Source organism: Hyperolius riggenbachi, chromosome 5 (assembly GCF_040937935.1).
Source record: "Hyperolius riggenbachi isolate aHypRig1 chromosome 5, aHypRig1.pri, whole genome shotgun sequence".
Taxonomy (NCBI): domain Eukaryota; kingdom Metazoa; phylum Chordata; class Amphibia; order Anura; family Hyperoliidae; genus Hyperolius; species Hyperolius riggenbachi.
Window position 1 is genome coordinate 96,475,638 of NC_090650.1, and position 4,163 is coordinate 96,479,800.

General features: G+C 43.6%; 1 long non-coding RNA gene across 2 annotated transcripts in view; it reads left to right on the top strand.

The window, feature by feature from the left end:
- The window catches only part of LOC137519685 (uncharacterized), a 104,371-nt gene extending 101,814 nt beyond the window's left edge, over nt 1-2,557 (top strand). For both annotated transcript variants that reach the window (XR_011021080.1, XR_011021081.1), the window contains exon 3: nt 2,406-2,557. This is a non-coding gene — a long non-coding RNA (uncharacterized lncRNA). The remainder of the gene's footprint in view (nt 1-2,405) is intronic.
- Nucleotides 2,558-4,163: the final 1,606 nt, after the last annotated feature.

The following is a 4,163-nucleotide window of genomic DNA, read 5'->3' on the forward strand; positions in this document are numbered from 1 at the left end:
ATAATTCTGCATTGATGCTGATTTATGCAAATGTATGCACTCTTTGCTCATAAAATCAAATAATTTGATATGTTAAAATTTGGTTTGGTAACTACAAATTAAAGGGTACCTGAGACAGATGAAAAGTAAAGTTTTATACATACCCGGGGCTTCTTCCAGCCCCCTTCAGGCCAATCAGTCCCTTGCTGTCCTCCACCACCTGAATCTTCTGCTATGAGTCCTGGTAATTCAGCCAGTCATCGCAGTCCGGCCACGTGCCGCTCCTACAGCCATGTACATTCTGCAACTCACAGGTGTAGTATGCTCCTGGCGGCGGAGTGTGTGCATGCGCACTACGCCCGATTGGCTCAAGAACCTGGACTCCTAGCAGAAGATCCAGGTGGTGGAGGACAACGAGGGACTGATTATCCTGAAGGGGGCTGGAGGAAGCCCCAGGTATGTATAAAACTTTAATCTCATCTGTCTCAGGTTTACTTTGTTACACAGTAGTACTGTACTATTGTGCATGAAGAATGTGTAATAGAGGAAGAATCTCCTCATTCCCGTGCAGAGTACCTGCACATCACTCTTACATGTACCCGCAGTCACATTGCCTAGGGCCTGATCCATGTTCAGATGTGTAATAGAGGAAGAATCTCCTCATTCCCCTGCAGAGTACCTGCACATCATTCTTACATGCACCCACACTTACATTGCCTAGGGCCTGATAGATGTTCTTTGTTCCGGTTTGTACCTTTTACAAGTACTCTTACCAAGGACTAGTTTTAGTCCTAAAGGGAATAAATATAGTAGTCTACATATCCTCAGTTGTCTTGTAAAATTCCTACGCGTTGGCAGTTAAGAGACGAATTTCACGTTACATACTTTTAATCAACAAAATTGTAATATGCAAATTAGAGGAGTCTGAGTCGAGGAGTCGGTGAAATCCTAAACTGAGGAGTCTGAGACGGTGGATTTTCGGACCGACTCCACAGCCCTGTTCTTATGTACAGGATTCGTAAGATTCGGGGATCAGTTTGGGATTCCGATTCAAGGACATTTGATTCTTGCATCTCTAGAGGCTAGTGTTTTGTCTGTTGCTGAACTATGCAAACAATACGTTAATACCACTGATTGATGTTGAAATCGAATATGGACTTCAGGTACTGTATGTCCTTCACATGGTGCTTCACTATTCAGCACATGGATGTGGGCTGATTGTAGACAAATTATTTGCAGGACAATTGTTGCTAACTAAAGGGACTGTTTTTCTTCCCCCCCCCCCCCCCCCCCCCCTGCCAAAAAAGTTTTTTTTTAGAACGAGGACTGCTTCTCCTTGACATCTTTTTTTATTTAAACAGGCTTGTTTATTTTTTTTTTTTTATTTGCTGGCAGATATTAGCTTAGATAATGGAATAACAATTGCATTACATCCAATATATATGGGGTGCCCCTTGTCAGTCATTGTATGTGCAAGTTTATGAGCACTTTTAATGCAATATTTTGATATATACTGAATTTCTTGGACTACAAGACACACCTAGGTTTAGAGAACAAAAACCAGGGGAAAAAATATACTACACCTGGTGCATCCATGGTAAAGGAGCATCTTGTGTATTATGCCCCCTTGTATCTCTTGTGTCTCCCTGTGTCCTCTGCCCCCCATTTGTCCGCCTCTGTCCTCCTTGTGTCCTCATCTATGCCCCTTTGTTTCCCCCTTGTTTCCTTCTCTATGCTCCTTTGTGTCCCCCTGTGTCCCTTGTTCGTCCCCGTGTCCTATGCATGGGCACAGTACAGGGAGTCCCCAGCATTGCAGCGGGTTGGAGTTGTTTTTTCCCTCACTTTTGGGGGAGAAATAGTGAGTCTTATAGTCCAAAAAATACTGTACATAATAAATGTTATGTTTGAAGATAAATGGAGCCTGATGTATTAAAGTGGACCCAAATTAAAAATAAAAGATTTCAGAAATTCAATCTATTTTTTAAATTATAATAAATAGCAGCCTTTTTTCAGCTGCATGATGACAAATATAAACTATTTTACATTTATTGGAGGAACCACTCCCTTCCTTTCATATTGCCGGGACAGAATCCGGCAAACTGGTGGAGTAGGTAGTGTCCAGCAAAGGAGGAATTGCTAATGGCTGCCACCTGTATAACCCTAGTTATGCAAAGAGAAGGGTGAAAGGCACTCACTGAAATGCTCATAGGCTTGAAGGAGTGTTTGTTTAGGTTTGTATGTTTTAGAGTGGTGCAACTAAATATTTTGAATTAAGCAAGGTTTGGTTTGGGTCCGCTTTAAGCCTTTAAGCCTTTCTACTCTTTTTGAAGTTATAGTATAAAGTTTCTTGAAGTTAGCGTACTTTTTGTGTATTTTCTCAATAGTCCATTTTTAATCCGTATCTCCATGGCTTTTTTTTCTTGAAGGCACATGAACGTTTAGAAGATACGAAGCTAGAAGCCGTTGGGGAGAATAATGTGGAACTTGTACATGAAATTCTTGAAGATATTAGTCCTTTAGCACAAGAAGATAAGACTGTTGAAGAATTAGTTAGTATATTAAAAGAACCCCACTTTCAGGTGTGTGGAGCTTCCTTTTTATAATTCCTGTTTCAAGGGAAAGTCCGAGATGATTAAAAAGCAAAAATCTACTTACCTGGGGCTTCCTCCAGCCCCTGGCAACTTTTCTGTGCCTTCGCCACAGCTCAGGTGGCTCCCGGTCGCCTCCGGTGCAGATGCCGACCTTGCGTCACACTGATGTCATCCGGATTGTACTGCGCAGGCGCAGAACTACTGCATCTGCACAGTATAGTCCGGAGGACGTCAGCGTCAGCCGCATGCTGAAGCGCAGGAGGCATTTTGTATTGGAGGGTACTCCGGGCCACCAGCGGGGAGTGGAGTTGTGGCTAGGGCACAGGACAGCTGCCAGGGGCTGGAGGAAGCCCCCAGTTAAGTAGATTTTTGCCTTTTAATCCCCTCGGACCTTCCCTCTAACATGCTATGATTTCCATTTTATCTAAACTACATAGAGGCCTGTTTGTAAAAAGTATTAAAAATGTGCAACTTGCATTTTTTTTTTAAAGAACTTAAAGTGTACCTGAGAAGAAAGACATCTCAGGTTCCATACTTACCTGGGGCTTCCTTAAGCCCCCTTGAGGTCGCTCAGTTGCTCCTGTCCCCCACAGTACGACCCGGTAGTCTGGCTGAGTAGCGCTTAGTTGCACAGGTGTGGCCTGGCCGCGCCCGCCCCCACATCGCATTCCTGTCACAGGTCGTGAACGGGAGCAGCAACTGGGGCATCCTCGCGGCCGCTCCACGTATGTGTGACTTGATTGAACTTCCCGGGCAGGGGACAAGAGCCACCCGTGGATAATGCAAGGGACCCAGCAACCTCAAGAGATGTCTTTCATCTCAGTTATACTTTAAAGGCGTAATGAAAACAACACCACCAGCATTAACTGCTCAGATACATGATGAGCTGTCATACAAGATTGTGTAGAAACAAAAGAAAAATCGAGAGCCCACAATAGTGTAGTATGGAGAAAACAAATTCAGCATGAATGTATACTCACTAAGACCAGTTAACTCAAAGGCAACGACTGTTATCGGCAAGTGGGGAGAATAGACCTGCCTGCACTCGGGTTAAGAAGTCATTCTCTGTAGGTCAGAATATAAGGGACAACACCCCTCCACCAGGGGTGGACAATTTGCAATTGATAAAGGGAAAAACCGGGGTGCCAGGAAGACGAAAAATGTACTAAAAACGGTTTTAAAATGGGAGGTAGCGGTGAACTTACCTCCCCATTGAAGACTCGAATTGTCTGTTTCAGGCAATAACTTTATTGTATACTCCAAAAGCAGTGCATTTTGCAGGTATTTCACCTGCATCCTCAGGCTATAAATGGGTGTAACTTGTGCAAGCTCTCAGCAGACAAGACGCCTAGATCATATATTGTGTACTATGCTTCTGTGCTGCAAGGTGACATTTTTAAGCTGCCCGGTATCTTGGTTTGTTTAAATTAAACCACAGATAACTGTAGTAATTAGATCTTGAAGTTTGTCACACTGAAGTGTTGCCTTGCCTAAGGCTCCTTTCCCACTAGAGCGGAGAACGGACATTTTTTTTATCCGTTCTCTGCTGATTGAGTGAACTCAATAGGAGCTCATAGGAGCTGTTCACACTCG